This window comes from Stegostoma tigrinum, unplaced genomic scaffold (assembly GCF_030684315.1).
Source record: "Stegostoma tigrinum isolate sSteTig4 unplaced genomic scaffold, sSteTig4.hap1 scaffold_181, whole genome shotgun sequence".
NCBI lineage: Eukaryota > Metazoa > Chordata > Chondrichthyes > Orectolobiformes > Stegostomatidae > Stegostoma > Stegostoma tigrinum.
Window position 1 is genome coordinate 216,718 of NW_026728121.1, and position 14,671 is coordinate 231,388.

The 14,671-nt window shown below is 47.9% G+C and overlaps 1 protein-coding gene across 4 annotated transcripts in view; it reads right to left on the reverse strand.

The window, feature by feature from the left end:
• The window catches only part of LOC132207862 (uncharacterized), a 226,958-nt gene that overhangs the window by 14,138 nt on the left and 198,149 nt on the right, over positions 1 to 14,671 (reverse strand). For all 4 annotated transcript variants that reach the window (XM_059643696.1, XM_059643698.1, XM_059643697.1 and 1 more), the window contains one exon: positions 5,081 to 5,239. The gene's annotated coding sequence lies outside the window, so the exon portion shown is untranslated. The remainder of the gene's footprint in view (positions 1 to 5,080; positions 5,240 to 14,671) is intronic.

Below are 14,671 nucleotides of genomic sequence, written 5' to 3' on the forward strand. Positions count from 1 at the left end.
TGGTGTTTGATAGAAAATATTCAGCCTGGAGTCTGGTGACTTCTGGTTTGTCTCAAGGATCTGTTTTGGGACCACTGCTGTTTGTCATTTTAATAAATGACTTGGACGGAGGCATTGGTAGATCGGTTAGTAAGTTTGCAGATGACACTCAAGTCGGTGGAGTGGTGGACAATGTGGAAGAATGTTGCAGGTGACAGGTAGACTTGGATGAACTGCAGAATTGGGCAGAAAGGTGGCAGATGGAGTTCAATGCGGATAAATGTGAGGTGATTCACTTTGGGATGAATAATAGGAAGGCAGAATATTGGGTCAATGGAAAGATTCTTGGTAGTGTTGCTGTGCAGAGGGTGTCCATCTATGTCGATCCCTGAAAATTGCCATCCAGGTTGATAGTGCTGTGAAGGCGGCTTCCGGTGTTTTAGGTTTTATTGGCAGTGGGATTGAGATCCAGAGCAACTGTCCAAAAAACTGGTGCGGTCTCATTTGGAATATTGCGTACAGTTCTGGTCGCCCCATTACAGGAAGGATGTGGAAGCATTGGAAAAGGTGCAGAGGAGATGTTGCCTGGTCCGGAGTGAAGGTCTTCTGAAGAAAGGCTGAGGGACTTGGGTCTGTACTCATTGGAGAGAAGGTGGTTCAGAGGGGATTTAATAGAGACATACAAGATGATCAGTGGATGAGACAGGGTGGACAGTGTGGGTCTTTTTCCGAGGATGATGACGTCAGCTTGTATTCGGGGGCACAGCTTAACAGTGAGGGATAATAGATTTGAGATAGATATCAGAGGCAGGTTCTTTACTCAGAGAGTGGTAAGGATGTGGAACCCCCTGCCTGACAATGCAGTTAGCTCAGCCACATTCGGGGCATTTCAACAGTCCTCGGATAAGCATATGGATGATAATGGGATCGTGTAGGGGGATGGGCTTAGATTAGTTCACTGGTCCATCCACATCATCGCAATGAGCAAAAAAGCACACCGTTGTCTCTACTTCACAGGAGGCTAAGGCAATTGCGTGTGCCCACAAGGGCAACTTTCATTGATGTACCACAGAAAGCATCCTATCTGGATGCATATCACAGCACGGTTCCTCTAGCAAAACAATCCCTAATTATTATGGCTCCTGCCTTTCTTCTTCCAGGCAGAATTGGTTCTGCTTTGTCATAACTAATTTGGGAGAAAATCCACGCTCAGTCTAAGTTAATTCTTCCAACAATTCATAGAACATAGAACATAGAACATAGAACAGTACAGCACAGAACAGGCCCTTCAGCCCACAATGTTGTGCCGACCATTGATCCTCATGGATGCACCCTCAAATTTCTGTGACCATATGCATGTCCAGCAGTCTCTTAAATGACCCCAATGACCTTGCTTCCACAACTGCTGCTGGCAACGCATTCCATGCTCTCACAACTCTCTGCGTAAAGAACCTGCCTCTGACATCCCCTCTATACTTTCCACCAACCAGCTTAAAACTATGACCCCTCGTGCTAGCCATTTCTGCCCTGGGAAATAGTCTCTGGCTATCGACTCTATCTATGCCTCTCATTATCTTGTATACCTCAATTAGGTCCCCTCTCCTCCTCCTTTTCTCCAATGAAAAGAGACCGAGCTCAGTCAACCTCTCTTCATAAGATAAGCCCTCCAGTCCAGGCAGCATCCTGGTAAACCTCCTCTGAACCCTCTCCAAAGCATCCACATCTTTCCTATAATAGGGCGCCCAGAACTGGACGCAGTATTCCAAGTGCGGTCTAACCAAAGTTTTATAGAGCTGCAACAAGATCTCACGACTCTTAAACTCAATCCCCCTGTTAATGAAAGCCAAAACACCATATGCTTTCTTAACAACCCTGTCCACTTGGGTGGCCATTTTAAGGGATCTATGTATCTGCACACCAAGATCCCTCTGTTCCTCCACGCTGCCAAGAATCCTATCCTTAATCCTGTACTCAGCTTTCAAATTCGACCTTCCAAAATGCATCACCTCGCATTTATCCAGGTTGAACTCCATCTGCCACCTCTCAGCCCATCTCTGCATCCTGTCAATGTCCCGCTGCAGCCTACAACAGCCCTCTACACTGTCAACGACACCTCCGACCTTTGTGTCGTCTGCAAACTTGCTGACCCATCCTTCAATTCCCTCGTCCAAGTCATTAATAAAAATTACAAACAGTAGAGGCCCAAGGACAGAGCCCTGTGGAACCCCACTCACCACTGACTTCCAGGCAGAATATTTTCCTTCTACTACCACTCGCTGTCTTCTGTTGGCCAGCCAATTCTGTATCCAAGCAGCTAAGTTCCCCTGTATCCCATTCCTCCTGACCTTCTGAATGAGCCTTCCATGGGGAACCTTATCAAATGCCTTACTGAAGTCCATATACACCACATCCACAGCTTGACCCTCATCAACCTTACTAGTCACATCCTCAAAAAACTCGATAAGGTTTGTAAGGCATGACCTACCCCTCACAAATTCAGATACCATGGAATACTGAGCAATGAGTTGGTGTGTGAGAAAAAGAGAGAGAGAGAGAGAGAGAGAGAGAGAGGGAGAGGGAGAGAGAGAGAGAGAGAGAGCCAGAGAGGTTGGGGGGTGGGGGAGGAAGAGAGAGCGCGCGAGAGAGAGAGACAGCGCGAGAGAGAGAGACAGCGCGAGAGAGAGAGACAGCGCGAGAGAGAGACAGCGCGAGAGAGAGAGACAGCGCGAGAGAGAGAGCGAGAGAGAGAGAGCGCGAGAGCGAGAGAGAGAGAGCGCGAGACAGAGAGAGAGAGAGCGAGACAGAGAGATGGGCGATGAGGGAGAGAGGGAGAGACAGACAGACAGAATAGGTGACAGAATGTGAGTGTGTGAGCGCCTGCATCAGACACTGAGAGAGATGTTGCTGAGGTGGAGATAGTTGAGAGTGTCGATCACCAACAATCTCTCCTGGTCCACCCAGATCGTCGCAATGGGCAAAAAAGCACACCAAATGTCTCTATTTCCCCAGCAGGCTAAGGTAATTTGGAGTGTCCACAAGGTCAACTTTCATTCATGTACCAGAGAAAGCATCCTATCTGGATGCATGTCACAGCATGGTTTGGCAACAGCTCTTCCTAAGATCACAAGAAACTGCAGAGTCATGAACACAGCATAGTCCATCATGCAAACCAGCCTTCCATTCGTTGATTCCACCTCTACTTCCCGCTGCCTCGGGAAAGAAACTGACATAATCAAAGGCCCTTCTCACCCGCCAATTACACTCTCTTCTCCCTTTTTCGGAAGGGAAGATGTAAAAAAAGTTTGTATACATGCGTGAAAAGATTCAAGAACAGCTTCTTCACTGCTGTTATTGGACATCTGAATAGGACACTGAAAAGCTTAAATCTAATTTTGATCTTGCTCTCTGTGCATCTTCTCTGTAGCTGTCACTATGTTCCGTTTCACTAATGCGCTTTGTTTGATATACCTGTCTATACTGCATGCAGAAGAAAACTTTACACTGTACCTGGGCACATGTGACAATTATGACTCAAATCAAGATAATAAAATGTGAGGCTGGATGAACACAGCAGGCCAAGCAGCATCTCAGGAGCACAAAAGCTGACGTTTCGGGCCAAGACCCTTCATCAGAGATGCTGTGCTTCATCACAGCCTGCTGTGTTCATCCAGCCTCACATTTTATTATCTTGGATTCTCCAGCATCTGCAGCTCCCATTATCTCTGACTCAAATCAAATTGACTGTGTGCAAGAGAGAGGTGAGCATATGATTGTGCTCAAGAGTGCAAAGACAGTGCATGAAAGTGTGTGTGTGCGCACGACAGAATGTGTGTGCCAGTGACTGTGCTTGAGAGTGTGTGAAAGGGAGTTAGCACAAGAAGGGAGTGTTACAGCATGCATGAGGGAGTGAGTGTGTCTGTAAGTGTGAGTGAGCTTGACAGCAAGTGAATTTGCAAACCGAAGTGTGTGAGGGAGAGATTTGTGGTAGTATGTGTGTACTTGAGAGTGAGAGCATTGGCAAAAGATCCTGCAACAGTGCATGCAAGTGTGCCACAGAATGTGTGCAAGACCGTGTACGACTGTGTGACGGTATGGAGTATGAATGAGTGAGAATGTGACAGAGTGTGTTCGTGAGAGACTGTGTTCCTGACTTTTTTTTGTGTGTGTGTAGTGTGTTTGTGCATGAGGGACAGAATATGCATGTGCAACATAGTGTGACTGTGAACCTCTGTTGGTGCCTGTGAGTGAAGTGATGGGGGAGAACAGGGAGAGGAGAGATAAAGACAGAGAGAGAGAGAGACAGAGAGAGAGAGACAGAGGGAGAGAGAGAGAGAGAGAGAGAGAGAGAGAGAGAGAGAGAGAGCGCATGAGAGAGAGAGAGAGTGCATGAGAGAGAGAGAGAGAGAGAGCGCATGAGAGAGAGATGAGATGAGGAATTAGAAATGATGGGTGGTCAATACCTGGAAGAAAAAAAGAACAGTGTGTGAGTGTTAAGAGAAGCCGCTGGATGTAATATGGAGGCTATTGTTTTTTTTATTGTACTAAATGAAAAGCAAGTGTCACCTCTCAGTGTTGGGGGACAGGGGATGTGCATTAGAGAAGGAGATATCGTCAGCCTTGTCAGAGACAGCAGACAAGTTGCAAATGCATAGAAACTGACATTAAAGCTTTCTTATCAATGTGTAAAGAGGTGAGACAAATATGACGAGTCAATATTGTACCTTTGCGCTCAGTAAAATCATGGAATCATGAATCAGAGAACCCTTACAGTGTGGAAACAGGTCGGTCAGCCCAACATGTCCACACTGCCCCTCACAGCATCCCACCCAGACCCATCCACCTATAACTCACCTAACCTACACATCACTGAACACCTTGGGAAATTTAGCACGGCCAATCCACCGACCTTGCACATCTTTTGACTGTGGGAGCAAACTCGAGCACCCGGAGAAAACCCATGCAGGCACACAGAGAAAGTGCAAACTCCACACAGAAAGTCACCAAAGGGTGGAATTGAGACAGTGGTGTTAACCAGAGCCACTGTGCTCTATATTATGCGAATTCAGCTGCAAGCATTTTTTTTTAAAGAAGGGAAACTTACCATCGTCACAGGATTAGAGTGGTTTCAATCTTCTATCAGCTTTGAGAACCTTATCCATATCTGCCTTCACAAGGGCAAGGTGATGGTAATGGTGTGAGACCGGTTAGTATGCAGCAGCTCGCCGTGCAAAACATTAACGGCACTTTCATTGCTTTTTTCCTAGGGGCATAACAGAAAGACAAGAACATGAAAAAATCCTGAAATCTTTCTCCAATTTCAATCTCAAAGGGACCATCCATTCCTCAAAAGTCATAACCAAACTGAACATGGGCCTCCTGCAGTGCCACAAATGATGCCACCCCAAAGTTGCAGGAACAGCAACTCATATTCCGCTTGGGAACCCTGCAGCACAATGGACGTGGCTGACAGCTCTGTCAACCACGAATGCAAGGAATGCTCAGTTGAGGAAGAATGCAGACATTTCGGAATCCCTCCAGCAGAAGATGATATCATTAGAACAAATGGATCTGTCTGGACAGTCCTGTTTGTAGATTTTGGGAAGTAAGACTCTATTGTTTGTCATCACGGATATGGTTGAGTGATCATATTCAGACTGAAGAGACCAAGAATGTGAGGCTGGAGAACGGGTGCAGAACCATGCCTCTCGGAATTCCTGTGCGTGTCTATGCTTGGCTTGGGCTACTACGGTTACCTTGTCGCAGTGTCCTCTGAGAGGCGTGATTCTCCACCCATAATGCAACCAACAAACAGATACAATTGGACCCCCACACACAAACCCATACAGATCAAAACCGGAAATGACAGTACTCATGGTAACAGACCGGACAGTGTCAATTCCAGAAAGAGTAGAATAACATCATTTCATTGGAGGCTGGACCCATGATGTAACCCTAACCCTAACACTGCATCCCATTTCCCTCAGTCACTGCATCCCATTTCCCTCAGTCAGTGCATCCCATTTCACTCAGTCAGTACATCCCATTTGCATCAGACACTGCATTCAATCTCCATCAGTCACTGCACCTCACTTCACTCATTCACTGCATCCCACTTCACACAATCATTGCAGCTCACTTCACTCATTCACTGCATCCCATTTCCCACAGTCACTGCATCCCATTTCCCACAGTCACTGCATCCCATTTCACGCAGACACTGCATCCCATTTCATGCAGACACTGCATCCCATTTCACGCAGACACTGCATCCCATTTCACGCAGACACTGCATCACATGTCACGCAGTCACTGCATCACATTTCACGCAGTCACTGCATCACACTTCACGCAGTCACGGCATCACACTTCACGGAGTCACTGCATCCTATTTCACGCAGTCACTGCATCCCATTTCACACAGTCACTGCATCCCGTTTCTCATCTGACACTTCATTCAAGTTCCGTCAGGTACTGCATCCTATTTCACTCAGCCACTGCATCCCATTTCACTCAGCCACTGCATCCCACATCACTCAGCCACTGCATCCCATTTCACTCAATCACTGCCTCCCATTTTCCTCAGTCACTGCAACCCATTTCCCACAGTCACTGCGTCTCCTTTCCCTCAGTCACCGCATCCCATTTCACTCAGTCAGCGCATCCCATTTCCCTCAGTCACTGAATCCCATTTAACTGAGACAGTGAATCTCATTGAACTGAGACGGTGCATCCCATTACCCTCAGTCACAGCATTCCATTTCCCACAGTCACTTCATCTCCTTTCCCTCAGTCAATTCATCTCATTTCCCTCAGTCAATGCATCTCATTTCCCTCAGTCAATGCATCTCATTTCCCTCAGCCACTGCATTCCATTTCACTCAGCCACTGCATCCTATTTCCCTCAGTCACTGCATCCCATTTCACTCAGCCACTGCATCCCATTTCACTCAGTCACTGCATCCCATTTCCATCAGTCACTGCATCCCATGACCGTCGGTCCCTGAATCCCATTTCACTCAGTCACTGCATCCCATTTCACTCAGTCACTGCATCCCATATCACTCAGTCACTGCATCTCACTTCACTCAGTCACTGCATCCCATTTCCCACAGTCACTGCATCACATTTCACACAGTCACTTCATCTCGTTTCCCACAGTCACTGCATCCCATTTCCCACAGTCACTGCATCCCATTTCACGCAGACACTGCATCCCATTTAACGCAGACACTGCATCACATTTCACGCAGACACTGCATCACATTTCACGCAGACACTGCATCACATTTCACGCAGTCACTGCATCACACTTCACGCAGTCACGGCATCACATTTCACGCAGTCACGGCATCACATTTCACTCTGTCACTGCATCCCATTTCACGCAGACACTGCATAACATTTCACGCAGTCACTGCATCACATTTCACGCAGTCACAGCATCACATTTCACGCAGTCACTGCATCAACACTTCACGCAGTCACGGCATCACATTTCACGCAGTCACGGCATCACATTTCACTCTGTCACTGCATCCTATTTCACGCAGTCACTGCATCCCATTTCACACAGTCACTGCATCCCGTTTCTCATCTGACGCTTCATTCAAGTTCCGTCAGGTACTGCATCCCATTTCACTCAGCCACTGCATCCCATTTCACTCAGCCACTGCATCCCATTTCACTCAGCCACTGCATCCCACATCACTCAGTCACTGCATCCCATTTCACTCAGTCACTGCATCCCATTTTCCTCAGTCACTGCAACCCATTTCCCACAGTCACTGCGTCTCCTTTCCCTCAGTCACCGCATCCCATTTCACTCAGTCAGCGCATCCCATTTCACTCAGTCAGCGCATCCCATTTAACTGAGACAGTGAATCTCATTGAACTGAGACGGTGCATCCCATTACCCTCAGTCACAGCATTCCATTTCCCCCAGTCACTTCATCTCCTTTCCCTCAGTCACTGCATGTCATTTCCCTCAGTCACTGCATCTCATTTCCCTCAGTCAATGCATCTCATTTCCCTCAGTCAATGCATCTCATTTCCCTCAGTCAATGCATCTCATTTCCCTCAGCCACTGCATCCCATTTCCCTCAGTCACTGCATCCCATTTCACTCAGCCACTGCATCCCATTAACCTCAGTCACTGCATCCCATTTCCATCAGTCACTGCATCACATGACCGTCGGTCCCTGAATCCCATTTCACTCAGTCACTGCATCCCATTTCACTCAGTCACTGCATCACATTTCACTCAGTGACTGCATCCCATTTCACTCAATCACTGCCGCCCATTTTCCTCAGTCACTGCAACCCATTTCCCACAGTCACTGCGTCTCCTTTCCCTCAGTCACAGCATCCCATTTCACTCAGCCACTGCTTCCCATTTCACTCAGCCACTGCTTCCCATTTCACTCAGTCACAGCATTCCATTTGACTCAGTCACTACATGCTATTTAACGGAGACAGTGAATCCTATTCAACTGAGACAGTGCATCCCATTTCCCTCAGTCACAGCATCTCCTTTAACTCAGTCACAAAATCCCCTTTCACTCATTCACAGCTTCCCATTTCACTCATTCACAGCTTCCCATTTCACTCAGTCACTGCAACCCATTTCCCTCAGTCACTGCATCCCATTTCACAGAGTCACTGCACCCCATGTCACTCAGTCACTGCAGCCCATTTCACTCATTCACAGCTTCCCATTTCACTCATTCACAGCTTCCCATTTCACTCAGTCACTGCATCCCATTTCCCTCAGTCACTGCATCCCATTTCCTTCAGTGACTGGATCCCATTTCCCTCAGTCACTGCATCCCATTTCTCTCACCAGTGCATCCCATTTCACTCAGTGACTGCATCACATTTCACTCACCCAGTGCATCCAATTTCCCTACATCAGTGCATCTCATTTCCCTCAGTCACTGCATCTCATTTCATTCAGTCACTGCATCCCATTTAGCTCAGTCACTGCATCCCATTTCCATCAGTCACTGCATCCCATTTCCATCAGTCACTGCATGCCATTTCAAACAGTGACTGCATCTCCTTTCCATCAGTCAACGCATCACATTTCACTCAGTCACTGCATCCCATTTCATTCAGTCACAGAATCCATTTCCCCACAGTCTCCGCATCAGATTTCACAGAGACACGGCGTCCCATTTCACTTAGCCACTGCAACCCGTTACCCTCAGTCACAGCATCCCGTTTCCACAGTCAATGCATCTCCTTTCCCCAGGTCACTGCATCCCATCTCCATGGTCACTCGTACCCGTTTCATTCAATCACTGCCTCCCATTTCCATCACTCACTGCCACCCATTTCCATCACTCACTGCATCCCATTTCCAAAAGTCACTGCATCCCATTTCCCTCAGTCACTGCATCCCATTTCCCTCAGTCACTGCATCCCATTTCCCTCAGTCACTGCATCCCATTTCCATCAGACACTGCATTCAATCTCCATCAGTCACTGCACCTCATTTCACTCATTCACTGCATCCCACTTCACACAGTCATTGCAGCTCATTTCACTCAGTCACTGCATCCCATTTCACTCAGTCACTGCATCCCATTTCACTCAGTCACTGCATCCCATTTCACTCAGTCACTGCATCTCACTTCACTCAGTCACTGCATCTCACTTCACTCAGTCACTGCATCACATTTCACGCAGTCACTGCCTCACACTTCACGCAGTCACGGCATCACATTTCACGCAGTCACGGCATCACATTTCACTCTGTCACTGCATCACATTTCACTCTGTCACTGCATCCTATTTCACGCAGTCCCTGCATCCCATTTCACACAGTCACTGCATCCCGTTTCTCATCTGACGCTTGATTCAAGTTCCGTCAGGTACTGCATCTCATTTCACTCAACAACTGCATCTCATTTCCCTCAGTCACAGCATTCCATTTCACTCAGCCACTGCATCCCATTTCACTCAGCCACTGCATCCTATATCACTCAGTCACTGCATCCCATTTCCCTCAGTCACTGCCTCCCATTTCCATCACTCACTGCATCCCATTTCCAAAAGTCACTGCATCCCATTTCCCTCAGTCACTGCATTCCATTTCCCTCAGTCACTGCATCCCATTTCCCTCAGTCACTGCATCCCATTTCACTCAGTCACTGCATCCCATTTCACTCAGTCAGTGCATCCCATTTGCATCAGACACTGCATTCAATCTCCATCAGTCACTGCACCTCACTTCACTCATTCACTGCATCCCACTTCACTCAGTCACTGCATCCCATTTCACTCAGCCACTGCATCCCATTTCACTCAGTCACTGCATCCCATTTCACTCAGTCACTGCATCCCATTTCACTCAGTCACTGCATCTCACTTCACTAATTCACTGCATCCCATTTCCCACAGTCACTGCATCCCATTTCACTCAGTCACTGCATCCCATTTCACACAGTCACAGCATCACATTTCACACAGTCACAGCATCACATTTCACACAGTCACAGCATCACATTTCACACAGTCACTTCATCTCGTTTCCCACAGTCACTGCATCCCATTTCACGCAGTCACTGCATCCCATTTCACGCAGACACTGCATCCCATTTCACGCAGACACTGCATCCCATTTCACGCAGACACTGCATCACATTTCACGCAGACACTGCATCACATTTCACGCAGTCACTGCATCACACTTCACGCAGTCACTGCATCACACTTCACGCAGTCACGGCATCACACTTCACGCAGTCACGGCATCACACTTCACGCAGTCACGGCATCACATTTCACGCAGACACTGCATCCCATTTCACGCAGACACTGCATCACATTTCACGCAGTCACTGCATCACATTTCACGCAGTCACTGCATCACACTTCACGCTGTCATGGCATCACATTTCACGCAGGTACTGCATCCCATTTCACTCAGCCACTGCATCCCATTTCACTCAGCACTGCATCATTTCACTCAGCCACTGCATCCCACATCACTCAGGCCACTGCAACTCAGCCCTGCATCCCACATCACTCAGCCACTGCATCCCACATCCACTCCCACATCCACTGCATCCCATTTCACTCCACAGTCACTGCAACCCATTTCCCACAGTCACTGCATCCCATTTCCCACAGTCACAGCATCCATTTCACACAGTCACAGCATCACATTTCACTCAGTCACTGCATCCCACATCACTCAGTCACTGCATCCATTTCACTCAGTCACTGCATCCATTTCACTAGTCACTGCATCCATTTCCCACAGTCACTGCATCCATTTCACAGTCACTGCATCCATTTCACAGAGACAGATCACATGTCACAACATTACAGATCACATTCAACAGTCACTCATCTCGTTTCCCACAGTCACTGCATCCCATTTCCCACAGTCACTGCATCCCATTTCACGCAGGACACTGCATCCCATTTCACGCAGACACTGGCATCACATTCACGCAGACACTGCATCACGACTTCACGCAGACACTGCATCACACTTTCACGCAGACACGGCATCACATTTCACGCAGTCACTGCATCACATTTCACGCAGACACTGCATCCCATTTCACGCAGACACGGCATCACATTTCAGCAGTCACTGCATCCATTTCACGCAGACTGTCACATTCACGCAGTCACTGCATCACATTTCACGCAGTCACTGCATCCCGTTCTAGATTCATATGATGATCGTGAGGATCACATTTCACTCAGCACTGGCATCCACATTCTCATCTGACCATCATTGCAATCCCAACTCACTCAGCCACTGCATCCCACATCACTCAGCCACTGCATCCCACATCACTCAGCCACTGCATCCCACATCACTCAGCCACTGCATCCCATTTCACTCAGCCACTGCATCCCATTTCACTCAATCACTGCATCCCATTTTCCTCAGTCACTGCAACCCATTTCCCACAGTCACTGCGTCTCCTTTCCCTCAGTCACCGCATCCCATTTCACTCAGTCAGCGAATCCCATTTCCCTCAGTCACTGAATCCCATTTAACTGAGACAGTGAATCTCATTGAACTGAGACGGTGCATCCCATTACCCTCAGTCACAGCATTCCATTTCCCACAGTCACTTCATCTCCTTTCCCTCAGTCACTGCATGTCATTTCCCTCAGTCAATGCATCTCATTTCCCTCAGTCAATGCATCACATTTCCCTCAGTCAATGCATCTCATTTCCCTCAGTCACTGCATCCCCATATCACTCAGTCACTGCATCCCATTTCCCTCAGTCACTGCATCCCATTTCCATCAGTCACTGCATCCCATGACCGTCGGTCCCTGAATCCCATTTCACTCAGTCACTGCATCCCATTTCACTCAGTCACTGCATCACGTTACACTCAGTGACTGCATCCCATTTCACTCAATCACTGCCTCCCATTTTCCTCAGTCACTGCAACCCATTTCCCACAGTCACTGCGTCTCCTTTCCCTCAGTCACTGCATCCCATTTCACTCAGCCACTGCATCCCATTTCAATCAGCCACTGCTTCCCATTTCACTCAGCCACTGCATCCCATTTCACTCAGTCACAGCATTCCATTTGACTCAGTCACTACATGCTATTTAACGGAGACAGTGAATCCTATTCAACTGAGACAGTGCATCCTATTTCACTCAGTCACTGTGTCCCATTACCCTCAGTCACTGCATCCCATTTCACTCAGGCACTCCCTCCCAAATTCAGTCAGTCACTACCTCCCATTTCACTCAGTCACTGCATCACATTTCACTCAATCACTGCATCCCATTTCACTCAGTCACTGCATCCCATTTCCCTCAGTCACTGCATCCCATTTCCTTCAGTGACTGGGTCCCATTTCCCTCAGTCACTGCATCCCATTTCTCTCACCAGTGCTTCCCATTTCACTCAGTGACTGCATCACATTTCACTCACCCAGTGCATCCAATTTCCCTACATCAGTGCATCTCATTTCCCTCAGTCACTGCATCTCATTTCATTCAGTCACTGCATCCCATTTAGCTCAGTCACTGCATCCCATTTCCATCAGTCACTGCATCCCATTTCCATCAGTCACTGCATGCCATTTCAAACAGTGACTGCATCTCCTTTCCATCAGTCAACGCATCACATTTCACTCAGTCACTGCATCCCATTTCATTCAGTCACAGAATCCATTTCCCCACAGTCTCCGCATCAGATTTCACAGAGACACGGCGTCCCATTTCACTTAGCCACTGCAACCCGTTACCCTCAGTCACAGCATCCCGTTTCCACAGTCAATGCATCTCCTTTCCCCAGGTCACTGCATCCCATCTCCATGGTCACTCGTACCCGTTTCATTCAATCACTGCCTCCCATTTCCATCACTCACTGCCACCCATTTCCATCACTCACTGCATCCCATTTCCAAAAGTCACTGCATCCCATTTCCCTCAGTCACTGCATCCCATTTCCCTCAGTCACTGCATCCCATTTCCATCAGACACTGCATTCAATCTCCATCAGTCACTGCACCTCATTTCACTCATTCACTGCATCCCACTTCACACAGTCATTGCAGCTCATTTCACTCAGTCACTGCATCCCATTTCACTCAGTCACTGCATCCCATTTCACTCAGTCACTGCATCCCATTTCACTCAGTCACTGCATCTCACTTCACTCAGTCACTGCATCTCACTTCACTCAGTCACTGCATCACATTTCACGCAGTCACTGCATCACACTTCACGCAGTCACGGCATCACATTTCACGCAGTCACGGCATCACATTTCACTCTGTCACTGCATCACATTTCACTCTGTCACTGCATCCTATTTCACACAGTCACTGCATCCCGTTTCTCATCTGACGCTTGATTCAAGTTCCGTCAGGTACTGCATCTCATTTCACTCAGCCACTGCATCTCATTTCCCTCAGTCACAGCATTCCATTTCACTCAGCCACTGCATCCTATATCACTCAGTCACTGCATCCCATTTCCCTCAGTCACTGCCTCCCATTTCCATCACTCACTGCATCCCATTTCCAAAAGTCACTGCATCCCATTTCCCTCAGTCACTGCATTCCATTTCCCTCAGTCACTGCATCCCATTTCCCTCAGTCACTGCATCCCATTTCACTCAGTCACTGCATCCCATTTCACTCAGCCAGTGCATCCCATTTGCATCAGACACTGCATTCAATCTCCATCAGTCACTGCACCTCACTTCACTCATTCACTGCATCCCACTTCACTCAGTCACTGCATCCCATTTCACTCAGTCACTGCATCCCATTTCACTCAGTCACTGCATCCCATTTCACTCAGTCACTGCATCCCATTTCACTCAGTCACTGCATCTCACTTCACTAATTCACTGCATCCCATTTCCCACAGTCACTGCATCCCATTTCACTCAGTCACTGCATCCCATTTCACACAGTCACAGCATCACATTTCACACAGTCACAGCATCACATTTCACACAGTCACAGCATCACATTTCACTCAGTCACAGCATCACATTTCACACAGTCACTTCATCTCGTTTCCCACAGTCACTGCATCCCGTTTCCCACAGTCACTGCATCCCATTTCACGCAGACACTGCATCCCATTTCACGCAGACACTGCATCACATTTCACGCAGACACTGCATCACATTTCACGCAGTCACTGCATCACACTTCACGCAGTCACGGCATCACACTTCACGC